Source organism: Phyllobates terribilis, unplaced genomic scaffold (genome assembly GCF_046119375.1).
Source record: "Phyllobates terribilis strain yellow unplaced genomic scaffold, ASM4611937v1 Scaffold_1598__1_contigs__length_248474, whole genome shotgun sequence".
Classification (NCBI taxonomy): Eukaryota; Metazoa; Chordata; class Amphibia; order Anura; family Dendrobatidae; genus Phyllobates; species Phyllobates terribilis.
Genome location: NW_027364358.1, coordinates 133,057 through 146,364, shown reverse-complemented (window position 1 = coordinate 146,364; position 13,308 = coordinate 133,057). Strand labels below are relative to the sequence as shown.

The 13,308-nt window shown below is 45.3% G+C and overlaps 10 non-coding genes across 10 annotated transcripts; all 10 read right to left on the bottom strand.

The window, feature by feature from the left end:
- Positions 1-879: 879 nt before the first annotated feature.
- On the bottom strand, positions 880-1,070 carry LOC141244542 (U2 spliceosomal RNA). The gene has a single exon (XR_012308457.1). It is a non-coding gene; the product is annotated as a U2 spliceosomal RNA (small nuclear RNA).
- Positions 1,071-2,188: 1,118 nt separating this feature from the next.
- Positions 2,189-2,379, bottom strand: LOC141244541 (U2 spliceosomal RNA). The gene has a single exon (XR_012308456.1). It is a non-coding gene; the product is annotated as a U2 spliceosomal RNA (small nuclear RNA).
- Positions 2,380-3,497: 1,118 nt separating this feature from the next.
- On the bottom strand, positions 3,498-3,688 carry LOC141244539 (U2 spliceosomal RNA). Its single transcript, XR_012308454.1, has one exon. It is a non-coding gene; the product is annotated as a U2 spliceosomal RNA (small nuclear RNA).
- Positions 3,689-4,805: 1,117 nt separating this feature from the next.
- On the bottom strand, positions 4,806-4,996 carry LOC141244538 (U2 spliceosomal RNA). Its single transcript, XR_012308453.1, has one exon. It is a non-coding gene; the product is annotated as a U2 spliceosomal RNA (small nuclear RNA).
- Positions 4,997-6,114: 1,118 nt separating this feature from the next.
- On the bottom strand, positions 6,115-6,305 carry LOC141244537 (U2 spliceosomal RNA). The gene has a single exon (XR_012308452.1). It is a non-coding gene; the product is annotated as a U2 spliceosomal RNA (small nuclear RNA).
- A 1,118-nt stretch (positions 6,306-7,423) lies between these two features.
- On the bottom strand, positions 7,424-7,614 carry LOC141244536 (U2 spliceosomal RNA). Its single transcript, XR_012308451.1, has one exon. It is a non-coding gene; the product is annotated as a U2 spliceosomal RNA (small nuclear RNA).
- Positions 7,615-8,732: 1,118 nt separating this feature from the next.
- LOC141244535 (U2 spliceosomal RNA) lies at positions 8,733-8,923 on the bottom strand. The gene has a single exon (XR_012308450.1). It is a non-coding gene; the product is annotated as a U2 spliceosomal RNA (small nuclear RNA).
- Positions 8,924-10,039: 1,116 nt separating this feature from the next.
- LOC141244534 (U2 spliceosomal RNA) lies at positions 10,040-10,230 on the bottom strand. The gene has a single exon (XR_012308449.1). It is a non-coding gene; the product is annotated as a U2 spliceosomal RNA (small nuclear RNA).
- A 1,116-nt stretch (positions 10,231-11,346) lies between these two features.
- Positions 11,347-11,540, bottom strand: LOC141244636 (U2 spliceosomal RNA). Its single transcript, XR_012308549.1, has one exon. It is a non-coding gene; the product is annotated as a U2 spliceosomal RNA (small nuclear RNA).
- A 1,118-nt stretch (positions 11,541-12,658) lies between these two features.
- On the bottom strand, positions 12,659-12,849 carry LOC141244533 (U2 spliceosomal RNA). Its single transcript, XR_012308448.1, has one exon. It is a non-coding gene; the product is annotated as a U2 spliceosomal RNA (small nuclear RNA).
- Positions 12,850-13,308: the final 459 nt, after the last annotated feature.

Below are 13,308 nucleotides of genomic sequence, written 5' to 3'. Positions count from 1 at the left end.
GGAGGAGAACCAATTAAGGCGGGGGGTGGGGTGGAACGAGCAGCTGTCTACCCTTAGCAGGAGGGCTCCTGATTACATACCTCTCCTGCTGCTGCTGCTGCTGCTGGCTGTCCAGCAGCAGACTGAAGGTGGCTGCTGCTGTGCACAGGTATATAAAGGCTCAGAGCCTATTATGACACGCGCAGCCAGCGTTCCATTGCCACATTCCATCTACTGCAGGCAGGATACCTGGCTGGCTGAATGTCGCTGAGAAGCTCACAGAGACCGCCATAAGCAACAGTTTAACAGAATGCCACAGACTAATCAACCAAACTTTTTGGGTTGGGTTCTCTTTTATAGTCTGCAGGCATTAAATGAAAGAAGTCAGTGTTCCAGCAGAAGGAGACAACGTTTCAGAAAAGGCATTGTAGCAAACCAAAAAAGAAATTTTAAGCGCAGCAGTGTAACCAGCGCACATACCTGTTAGCTCGGGTGAGTTTAAAAGGCTGCTGTTGATAACAAGGGCATTTGCTAAATAGATGGTGTGTGTGCAACAATATACTGAAAGGTCAATTATATTGTGCAGCTTATCTCACCACCTGTAGTTATTTAGGTGAAAGCTCCAAAATGCTTGCCTAATATGTCTGTTTATCCAAAAGGAAGTAGAAAGGGAGAGCTAGAAAGATAGCATTGCATCACATTACATGGCAATGCAATGCACAGTTGCTGAAGTTGAACCAAAATGAGCTTGTAATCTGGCTTCTGCAACTTTGAACATGAAAAATCCAATGAGGAGAAGAAAAGCAGAGCCAAAGAGTCCATCCCAAAATCCGACAAACAAGCAAAATGAACAAAAAACATTGAATTCAATTCTTTCTGATTTTAGAAACTGCATTAAAGAAGGGGTGCACCGGTCCTGGAGATACTGCAATACCAGGTCAATGCGTGGAGTGGACAGAGCAAGCTCTTTTTCCATCTCCCTGTTCTAAAAATCCATTTAATATATGGTCCCCAGATAGGGGACGTATCAGATATTAAACTGATAAGAACAGATACTACACTTGATCTTAGCCAAAAGGCCGAGAAGCGATAACCAGAATTGGTTTCAAACTACGGAGCCACCCAAGGATCCTAAAAAGTCCATTTGTGGAGATGAGCTCCTGGACTCCCGTTAAGAAGACATGTTGTCAACCTCTAGATCCCTTACATGCCTGCACTTTTCGGCTTGCTGCTGCTGCAATCCACGCGTTTTAGATCTGCATAACTCCACCTCTTTAAACACAGCACCTTCACCCCCTGCTGTTCCCACCCGCCTCAACACCGTTGGAAGGGAGGAGAACCAATTAAGGCGGGGGGTGGGGTGGAACGAGCAGCTGTCTACCCTTAGCAGGAGGGCTCCTGATTACATACCTCTCCTGCTGCTGCTGCTGCTGCTGGCTGTCCAGCAGCAGACTGAAGGTGGCTGCTGCTGTGCACAGGTATATAAAGGCTCAGAGCCTATTATGACACGCGCAGCCAGCGTTCCATTGCCACATTCCATCTACTGCAGGCAGGATACCTGGCTGGCTGAATGTCGCTGAGAAGCTCACAGAGACCGCCATAAGCAACAGTTTAACAGAATGCCACAGACTAATCAACCAAACTTTTTGGGTTGGGTTCTCTTTTATAGTCTGCAGGCATTAAATGAAAGAAGTCAGTGTTCCAGCAGAAGGAGACAACGTTTCAGAAAAGGCATTGTAGCAAACCAAAAAAGAAATTTTAAGCGCAGCAGTGTAACCAGCGCACATACCTGTTAGCTCGGGTGAGTTTAAAAGGCTGCTGTTGATAACAAGGGCATTTGCTAAATAGATGGTGTGTGTGCAACAATATACTGAAAGGTCAATTATATTGTGCAGCTTATCTCACCACCTGTAGTTATTTAGGTGAAAGCTCCAAAATGCTTGCCTAATATGTCTGTTTATCCAAAAGGAAGTAGAAAGGGAGAGCTAGAAAGATAGCATTGCATCACATTACATGGCAATGCAATGCACAGTTGCTGAAGTTGAACCAAAATGAGCTTGTAATCTGGCTTCTGCAACTTTGAACATGAAAAATCCAATGAGGAGAAGAAAAGCAGAGCCAAAGAGTCCATCCCAAAATCCGACAAACAAGCAAAATGAACAAAAAACATTGAATTCAATTCTTTCTGATTTTAGAAACTGCATTAAAGAAGGGGTGCACCGGTCCTGGAGATACTGCAATACCAGGTCAATGCGTGGAGTGGACAGAGCAAGCTCTTTTTCCATCTCCCTGTTCTAAAAATCCATTTAATATATGGTCCCCAGATAGGGGACGTATCAGATATTAAACTGATAAGAACAGATACTACACTTGATCTTAGCCAAAAGGCCGAGAAGCGATAACCAGAATTGGTTTCAAACTACGGAGCCACCCAAGGATCCTAAAAAGTCCATTTGTGGAGATGAGCTCCTGGACTCCCGTTAAGAAGACATGTTGTCAACCTCTAGATCCCTTACATGCCTGCACTTTTCGGCTTGCTGCTGCTGCAATCCACGCGTTTTAGATCTGCATAACTCCACCTCTTTAAACACAGCACCTTCACCCCCTGCTGTTCCCACCCGCCTCAACACCGTTGGAAGGGAGGAGAACCAATTAAGGCGGGGGGTGGGGTGGAACGAGCAGCTGTCTACCCTTAGCAGGAGGGCTCCTGATTACATACCTCTCCTGCTGCTGCTGCTGCTGCTGGCTGTCCAGCAGCAGACTGAAGGTGGCTGCTGCTGTGCACAGGTATATAAAGGCTCAGAGCCTATTATGACACGCGCAGCCAGCGTTCCATTGCCACATTCCATCTACTGCAGGCAGGATACCTGGCTGGCTGAATGTCGCTGAGAAGCTCACAGAGACCGCCATAAGCAACAGTTTAACAGAATGCCACAGACTAATCAACCAAACTTTTTGGGTTGGGTTCTCTTTTATAGTCTGCAGGCATTAAATGAAAGAAGTCAGTGTTCCAGCAGAAGGAGACAACGTTTCAGAAAAGGCATTGTAGCAAACCAAAAAAGAAATTTTAAGCGCAGCAGTGTAACCAGCGCACATACCTGTTAGCTCGGGTGAGTTTAAAAGGCTGCTGTTGATAACAAGGGCATTTGCTAAATAGATGGTGTGTGTGCAACAATATACTGAAAGGTCAATTATATTGTGCAGCTTATCTCACCACCTGTAGTTATTTAGGTGAAAGCTCCAAAATGCTTGCCTAATATGTCTGTTTATCCAAAAGGAAGTAGAAAGGGAGAGCTAGAAAGATAGCATTGCATCACATTACATGGCAATGCAATGCACAGTTGCTGAAGTTGAACCAAAATGAGCTTGTAATCTGGCTTCTGCAACTTTGAACATGAAAAATCCAATGAGGAGAAGAAAAGCAGAGCCAAAGAGTCCATCCCAAAATCCGACAAACAAGCAAAATGAACAAAAAACATTGAATTCAATTCTTTCTGATTTTAGAAACTGCATTAAAGAAGGGGTGCACCGGTCCTGGAGATACTGCAATACCAGGTCAATGCGTGGAGTGGACAGAGCAAGCTCTTTTTCCATCTCCCTGTTCTAAAAATCCATTTAATATATGGTCCCCAGATAGGGGACGTATCAGATATTAAACTGATAAGAACAGATACTACACTTGATCTTAGCCAAAAGGCCGAGAAGCGATAACCAGAATTGGTTTCAAACTACGGAGCCACCCAAGGATCCTAAAAAGTCCATTTGTGGAGATGAGCTCCTGGACTCCCGTTAAGAAGACATGTTGTCAACCTCTAGATCCCTTACATGCCTGCACTTTTCGGCTTGCTGCTGCTGCAATCCACGCGTTTTAGATCTGCATAACTCCACCTCTTTAAACACAGCACCTTCACCCCCTGCTGTTCCCACCCGCCTCAACACCGTTGGAAGGGAGGAGAACCAATTAAGGCGGGGGGTGGGGTGGAACGAGCAGCTGTCTACCCTTAGCAGGAGGGCTCCTGATTACATACCTCTCCTGCTGCTGCTGCTGCTGCTGGCTGTCCAGCAGCAGACTGAAGGTGGCTGCTGCTGTGCACAGGTATATAAAGGCTCAGAGCCTATTATGACACGCGCAGCCAGCGTTCCATTGCCACATTCCATCTACTGCAGGCAGGATACCTGGCTGGCTGAATGTCGCTGAGAAGCTCACAGAGACCGCCATAAGCAACAGTTTAACAGAATGCCACAGACTAATCAACCAAACTTTTTGGGTTGGGTTCTCTTTTATAGTCTGCAGGCATTAAATGAAAGAAGTCAGTGTTCCAGCAGAAGGAGACAACGTTTCAGAAAAGGCATTGTAGCAAACCAAAAAAGAAATTTTAAGCGCAGCAGTGTAACCAGCGCACATACCTGTTAGCTCGGGTGAGTTTAAAAGGCTGCTGTTGATAACAAGGGCATTTGCTAAATAGATGGTGTGTGTGCAACAATATACTGAAAGGTCAATTATATTGTGCAGCTTATCTCACCACCTGTAGTTATTTAGGTGAAAGCTCCAAAATGCTTGCCTAATATGTCTGTTTATCCAAAAGGAAGTAGAAAGGGAGAGCTAGAAAGATAGCATTGCATCACATTACATGGCAATGCAATGCACAGTTGCTGAAGTTGAACCAAAATGAGCTTGTAATCTGGCTTCTGCAACTTTGAACTGAAAAATCCAATGAGGAGAAGAAAAGCAGAGCCAAAGAGTCCATCCCAAAATCCGACAAACAAGCAAAATGAACAAAAAACATTGAATTCAATTCTTTCTGATTTTAGAAACTGCATTAAAGAAGGGGTGCACCGGTCCTGGAGATACTGCAATACCAGGTCAATGCGTGGAGTGGACAGAGCAAGCTCTTTTTCCATCTCCCTGTTCTAAAAATCCATTTAATATATGGTCCCCAGATAGGGGACGTATCAGATATTAAACTGATAAGAACAGATACTACACTTGATCTTAGCCAAAAGGCCGAGAAGCGATAACCAGAATTGGTTTCAAACTACGGAGCCACCCAAGGATCCTAAAAAGTCCATTTGTGGAGATGAGCTCCTGGACTCCCGTTAAGAAGACATGTTGTCAACCTCTAGATCCCTTACATGCCTGCACTTTTCGGCTTGCTGCTGCTGCAATCCACGCGTTTTAGATCTGCATAACTCCACCTCTTTAAACACAGCACCTTCACCCCCTGCTGTTCCCACCCGCCTCAACACCGTTGGAAGGGAGGAGAACCAATTAAGGCGGGGGGTGGGGTGGAACGAGCAGCTGTCTACCCTTAGCAGGAGGGCTCCTGATTACATACCTCTCCTGCTGCTGCTGCTGCTGCTGGCTGTCCAGCAGCAGACTGAAGGTGGCTGCTGCTGTGCACAGGTATATAAAGGCTCAGAGCCTATTATGACACGCGCAGCCAGCGTTCCATTGCCACATTCCATCTACTGCAGGCAGGATACCTGGCTGGCTGAATGTCGCTGAGAAGCTCACAGAGACCGCCATAAGCAACAGTTTAACAGAATGCCACAGACTAATCAACCAAACTTTTTGGGTTGGGTTCTCTTTTATAGTCTGCAGGCATTAAATGAAAGAAGTCAGTGTTCCAGCAGAAGGAGACAACGTTTCAGAAAAGGCATTGTAGCAAACCAAAAAAGAAATTTTAAGCGCAGCAGTGTAACCAGCGCACATACCTGTTAGCTCGGGTGAGTTTAAAAGGCTGCTGTTGATAACAAGGGCATTTGCTAAATAGATGGTGTGTGTGCAACAATATACTGAAAGGTCAATTATATTGTGCAGCTTATCTCACCACCTGTAGTTATTTAGGTGAAAGCTCCAAAATGCTTGCCTAATATGTCTGTTTATCCAAAAGGAAGTAGAAAGGGAGAGCTAGAAAGATAGCATTGCATCACATTACATGGCAATGCAATGCACAGTTGCTGAAGTTGAACCAAAATGAGCTTGTAATCTGGCTTCTGCAACTTTGAACATGAAAAATCCAATGAGGAGAAGAAAAGCAGAGCCAAAGAGTCCATCCCAAAATCCGACAAACAAGCAAAATGAACAAAAAACATTGAATTCAATTCTTTCTGATTTTAGAAACTGCATTAAAGAAGGGGTGCACCGGTCCTGGAGATACTGCAATACCAGGTCAATGCGTGGAGTGGACAGAGCAAGCTCTTTTTCCATCTCCCTGTTCTAAAAATCCATTTAATATATGGTCCCCAGATAGGGGACGTATCAGATATTAAACTGATAAGAACAGATACTACACTTGATCTTAGCCAAAAGGCCGAGAAGCGATAACCAGAATTGGTTTCAAACTACGGAGCCACCCAAGGATCCTAAAAAGTCCATTTGTGGAGATGAGCTCCTGGACTCCCGTTAAGAAGACATGTTGTCAACCTCTAGATCCCTTACATGCCTGCACTTTTCGGCTTGCTGCTGCTGCAATCCACGCGTTTTAGATCTGCATAACTCCACCTCTTTAAACACAGCACCTTCACCCCCTGCTGTTCCCACCCGCCTCAACACCGTTGGAAGGGAGGAGAACCAATTAAGGCGGGGGGTGGGGTGGAACGAGCAGCTGTCTACCCTTAGCAGGAGGGCTCCTGATTACATACCTCTCCTGCTGCTGCTGCTGCTGCTGGCTGTCCAGCAGCAGACTGAAGGTGGCTGCTGCTGTGCACAGGTATATAAAGGCTCAGAGCCTATTATGACACGCGCAGCCAGCGTTCCATTGCCACATTCCATCTACTGCAGGCAGGATACCTGGCTGGCTGAATGTCGCTGAGAAGCTCACAGAGACCGCCATAAGCAACAGTTTAACAGAATGCCACAGACTAATCAACCAAACTTTTTGGGTTGGGTTCTCTTTTATAGTCTGCAGGCATTAAATGAAAGAAGTCAGTGTTCCAGCAGAAGGAGACAACGTTTCAGAAAAGGCATTGTAGCAAACCAAAAAAGAAATTTTAAGCGCAGCAGTGTAACCAGCGCACATACCTGTTAGCTCGGGTGAGTTTAAAAGGCTGCTGTTGATAACAAGGGCATTTGCTAAATAGATGGTGTGTGTGCAACAATATACTGAAAGGTCAATTATATTGTGCAGCTTATCTCACCACCTGTAGTTATTTAGGTGAAAGCTCCAAAATGCTTGCCTAATATGTCTGTTTATCCAAAAGGAAGTAGAAAGGGAGAGCTAGAAAGATAGCATTGCATCACATTACATGGCAATGCAATGCACAGTTGCTGAAGTTGAACCAAAATGAGCTTGTAATCTGGCTTCTGCAACTTTGAACATGAAAAATCCAATGAGGAGAAGAAAAGCAGAGCCAAAGAGTCCATCCCAAAATCCGACAAACAAGCAAAATGAACAAAAAACATTGAATTCAATTCTTTCTGATTTTAGAAACTGCATTAAAGAAGGGGTGCACCGGTCCTGGAGATACTGCAATACCAGGTCAATGCGTGGAGTGGACAGAGCAAGCTCTTTTTCCATCTCCCTGTTCTAAAAATCCATTTAATATATGGTCCCCAGATAGGGGACGTATCAGATATTAAACTGATAAGAACAGATACTACACTTGATCTTAGCCAAAAGGCCGAGAAGCGATAACCAGAATTGGTTTCAAACTACGGAGCCACCCAAGGATCCTAAAAAGTCCATTTGTGGAGATGAGCTCCTGGACTCCCGTTAAGAAGACATGTTGTCAACCTCTAGATCCCTTACATGCCTGCACTTTTCGGCTTGCTGCTGCTGCAATCCACGCGTTTTAGATCTGCATAACTCCACCTCTTTAAACACAGCACCTTCACCCCCTGCTGTTCCCACCCGCCTCAACACCGTTGGAAGGGAGGAGAACCAATTAAGGCGGGGGGTGGGGTGGAACGAGCAGCTGTCTACCCTTAGCAGGAGGGCTCCTGATTACATACCTCTCCTGCTGCTGCTGCTGCTGCTGGCTGTCCAGCAGCAGACTGAAGGTGGCTGCTGCTGTGCACAGGTATATAAAGGCTCAGAGCCTATTATGACACGCGCAGCCAGCGTTCCATTGCCACATTCCATCTACTGCAGGCAGGATACCTGGCTGGCTGAATGTCGCTGAGAAGCTCACAGAGACCGCCATAAGCAACAGTTTAACAGAATGCCACAGACTAATCAACCAAACTTTTTGGGTTGGGTTCTCTTTTATAGTCTGCAGGCATTAAATGAAAGAAGTCAGTGTTCCAGCAGAAGGAGACAACGTTTCAGAAAAGGCATTGTAGCAAACCAAAAAAGAAATTTTAAGCGCAGCAGTGTAACCAGCGCACATACCTGTTAGCTCGGGTGAGTTTAAAAGGCTGCTGTTGATAACAAGGGCATTTGCTAAATAGATGGTGTGTGTGCAACAATATACTGAAAGGTCAATTATATTGTGCAGCTTATCTCACCACCTGTAGTTATTTAGGTGAAAGCTCCAAAATGCTTGCCTAATATGTCTGTTTATCCAAAAGGAAGTAGAAAGGGAGAGCTAGAAAGATAGCATTGCATCACATTACATGGCAATGCAATGCACAGTTGCTGAAGTTGAACCAAAATGAGCTTGTAATCTGGCTTCTGCAACTTTGAACATGAAAAATCCAATGAGGAGAAGAAAAGCAGAGCCAAAGAGTCCATCCCAAAATCCGACAAACAAGCAAAATGAACAAAAAACATTGAATTCAATTCTTTCTGATTTTAGAAACTGCATTAAAGAAGGGGTGCACCGGTCCTGGAGATACTGCAATACCAGGTCAATGCGTGGAGTGGACAGAGCAAGCTCTTTTTCCATCTCCCTGTTCTAAAAATCCATTTAATATATGGTCCCCAGATAGGGGACGTATCAGATATTAAACTGATAAGAACAGATACTACACTTGATCTTAGCCAAAAGGCCGAGAAGCGATAACCAGAATTGGTTTCAAACTATGGAGCCACCCAAGGATCCTAAAAGTCCATTTGTGGAGATGAGCTCCTGGACTCCCGTTAAGAAGACATGTTGTCAACCTCTAGATCCCTTACATGCCTGCACTTTTCGGCTTGCTGCTGCTGCAATCCACGCGTTTTAGATCTGCATAACTCCACCTCTTTAAACACAGCACCTTCACCCCTGCTGTTCCCACCCGCCTCAACACCGTTGGAAGGGAGGAGAACCAATTAAGGCGGGGGGTGGGGTGGAACGAGCAGCTGTCTACCCTTAGCAGGAGGGCTCCTGATTACATACCTCTCCTGCTGCTGCTGCTGCTGCTGGCTGTCCAGCAGCAGACTGAAGGTGGCTGCTGCTGTGCACAGGTATATAAAGGCTCAGAGCCTATTATGACACGCGCAGCCAGCGTTCCATTGCCACATTCCATCTACTGCAGGCAGGATACCTGGCTGGCTGAATGTCGCTGAGAAGCTCACAGAGACCGCCATAAGCAACAGTTTAACAGAATGCCACAGACTAATCAACCAAACTTTTTGGGTTGGGTTCTCTTTTATAGTCTGCAGGCATTAAATGAAAGAAGTCAGTGTTCCAGCAGAAGGAGACAACGTTTCAGAAAAGGCATTGTAGCAAACCAAAAAAGAAATTTTAAGCGCAGCAGTGTAACCAGCGCACATACCTGTTAGCTCGGGTGAGTTTAAAAGGCTGCTGTTGATAACAAGGGCATTTGCTAAATAGAGGTGTGTGTGCAACAATATACTGAAAGGTCAATTTATATTGTGCAGCTTATCTCACCACCTGTAGTTATTTAGGTGAAAGCTCCAAAATGCTTGCCTAATATGTCTGTTTATCCAAAAGGAAGTAGAAAGGGAGAGCTAGAAAGATAGCATTGCATCACATTACATGGCAATGCAATGCTCAGTTGCTGAAGTTGAACCAAAATGAGCTTGTAATCTGGCTTCTGCAACTTTGAACATGAAAAATCCAATGAGGAGAAGAAAAGCAGAGCCAAAGAGTCCATCCCAAAATCCGACAAACAAGCAAAATGAACAAAAAACATTGAATTCAATTCTTTCTGATTTTAGAAACTGCATTAAAGAAGGGGTGCACCGGTCCTGGAGATACTGCAATACCAGGTCAATGCGTGGAGTGGACAGAGCAAGCTCTTTTTCCATCTCCCTGTTCTAAAAATCCATTTAATATATGGTCCCCAGATAGGGGACGTATCAGATATTAAACTGATAAGAACAGATACTACACTTGATCTTAGCCAAAAGGCCGAGAAGCGATAACCAGAATTGGTTTCAAACTACGGAGCCACCCAAGGATCCTAAAAGTCCATTTGTGGAGATGAGCTCCTGGACTCCCGTTAAGAAGACATGTTGTCAACCTCTAGATCCCTTACATGCCTGCACTTTTCGGCTTGCTGCTGCTGCAATCCACGCGTTTTAGATCTGCATACTCCACCTCTTTAAACACAGCACCTTCACCCCCTGCTGTTCCCACCCGCCTCAACACCGTTGGAAGGGAGGAGAACCAATTAAGGCGGGGGGTGGGGTGGAACGAGCAGCTGTCTACCCTTAGCAGGAGGGCTCCTGATTACATACCTCTCCTGCTGCTGCTGCTGCTGCTGGCTGTCCAGCAGCAGACTGAAGGTGGCTGCTGCTGTGCACAGGTATATAAAGGCTCAGAGCCTATTATGACACGCGCAGCCAGCGTTCCATTGCCACATTCCATCTACTGCAGGCAGGATACCTGGCTGGCTGAATGTCGCTGAGAAGCTCACAGAGACCGCCATAAGCAACAGTTTAACAGAATGCCACAGACTAATCAACCAAACTTTTTGGGTTGGGTTCTCTTTTATAGTCTGCAGGCATTAAATGAAAGAAGTCAGTGTTCCAGCAGAAGGAGACAACGTTTCAGAAAAGGCATTGTAGCAAACCAAAAAAGAAATTTTAAGCGCAGCAGTGTAACCAGCGCACATACCTGTTAGCTCGGGTGAGTTTAAAAGGCTGCTGTTGATAACAAGGGCATTTGCTAAATAGATGGTGTGTGTGCAACAATATACTGAAAGGTCAATTATATTGTGCAGCTTATCTCACCACCTGTAGTTATTTAGGTGAAAGCTCCAAAATGCTTGCCTAATATGTCTGTTTATCCAAAAGGAAGTAGAAAGGGAGAGCTAGAAAGATAGCATTGCATCACATTACATGGCAATGCAATGCACAGTTGCTGAAGTTGAACCAAAATGAGCTTGTAATCTGGCTTCTGCAACTTTGAACATGAAAAATCCAATGAGGAGAAGAAAAGCAGAGCCAAAGAGTCCATCCCAAAATCCGACAAACAAGCAAAATGAACAAAAAACATTGAATTCAATTCTTTCTGATTTTAGAAACTGCATTAAAGAAGGGGTGCACCGGTCCTGGAGATACTGCAATACCAGGTCAATGCGGTGGAGTGGACAGAGCAAGCTCTTTTTCCATCTCCCTGTTCTAAAAATATCCATTTAATATATGGTCCCCAGATAGGGGACGTATCAGATATTAAACTGATAAGAACAGATACTACACTTGATCTTAGCCAAAAGGCCGAGAAGCGATAACCAGAATTGGTTTCAAACTACGGAGCCACCCAAGGATCCTAAAAAGTCCATTTGTGGAGATGAGCTCCTGGACTCCCGTTAAGAAGACATGTTGTCAACCTCTAGATCCCTTACATGCCTGCACTTTTCGGCTTGCTGCTGCTGCAATCCACGCGTTTTAGATCTGCATAACTCCACCTCTTTAAACACAGCACCTTCACCCCCTGCTGTTCCCACCCGCCTCAACACCGTTGGAAGGGAGGAGAACCAATTAAGGCGGGGGGTGGGGTGGAACGAGCAGCTGTCTACCCTTAGCAGGAGGGCTCCTGATTACATACCTCTCCTGCTGCTGCTGCTGCTGCTGGCTGTCCAGCAGCAGACTGAAGGTGGCTGCTGCTGTGCACAGGTATATAAAGGCTCAGAGCCTATTATGACACGCGCAGCCAGCGTTCCATTGCCACATTCCATCTACTGCAGGCAGGATACCTGGCTGGCTGAATGTCGCTGAGAAGCTCACAGAGACCGCCATAAGCAACAGTTTAACAGAATGCCACAGACTAATCAACCAAACTTTTTGGGTTGGGTTCTCTTTTATAGTCTGCAGGCATTAAATGAAAGAAGTCAGTGTTCCAGCAGAAGGAGACAACGTTTCAGAAAAGGCATTGTAGCAAACCAAAAAAGAAATTTTAAGCGCAGCAGTGTAACCAGCGCACATACCTGTTAGCTCGGGTGAGTTTAAAAGGCTGCTGTTGATAACAAGGGCATTTGCTAAATAGATGGTGTGTGTGCAACAATATACTGAAAGGTCAATTATATTGTGCAGCTTATCTCACCACCTGTAGTTATTTAGGTGAAAGCTCCAAAATGCTTGCCTAATATGTCTGTTTATCCAAAAGGAAGTAGAAAGGGAGAGCTAGAAAGATAGCATTGCATCACATTACATGGCAATGCAATGCACAGTTGCTGAAGTTGAACCAAAATGAGCTTGTAATCTGGCTTCTGCAACTTTGAACATGAAAAATCCAATGAGGAGAAGAAAAGCAGAGCCAAAGAGTCCATCCCAAAATCCGACAAACAAGCAAAATGAACAAAAAACATTGAATTCAATTCTTTCTGATTTTAGAAACTGCATTAAAGAAGGGGTGCACCGGTCCTGGAGATACTGCAATACCAGGTCAATGCGTGGAGTGGACAGAGCAAGCTCTTTTTCCATCTCCCTGTTCTAAAAATCCATTTAATATATGGTCCCCAGATAGGGGACGTATCAGATATTAAACTGATAAGAACAGATACTACACTTGATCTTAGCCAAAAGGCCGAGAAGCGATAACCAGAATTGGTTTCAAACTACGGAGCCACCCAAGGATCCTAAAAAGTCCATTTGTGGAGATGAGCTCCTGGACTCCCGTTAAGAAGACATGTTGTCAACCTCTAGATCCCTTACATGCCTGCACTTTTCGGCTTGCTGCTGCTGCAATCCACGCGTTTTAGATCTGCATAACTCCACCTCTTTAAACACAGCACCTTCACCCCCTGCTGTTCCCACCCGCCTCAACACCGTTGGAAGGGAGGAGAACCAATTAAGGCGGGGGGTGGGGTGGAACGAGCAGCTGTCTACCCTTAGCAGGAGGGCTCCTGATTACATACCTCTCCTGCTGCTGCTGCTGCTGCTGGCTGTCCAGCAGCAGACTGAAGGTGGCTGCTGCTGTGCACAGGTATATAAAGGCTCAGAGCCTATTATGACACGCGCAGCCAGCGTTCCATTGCCACATTCCATCTACTGCAGG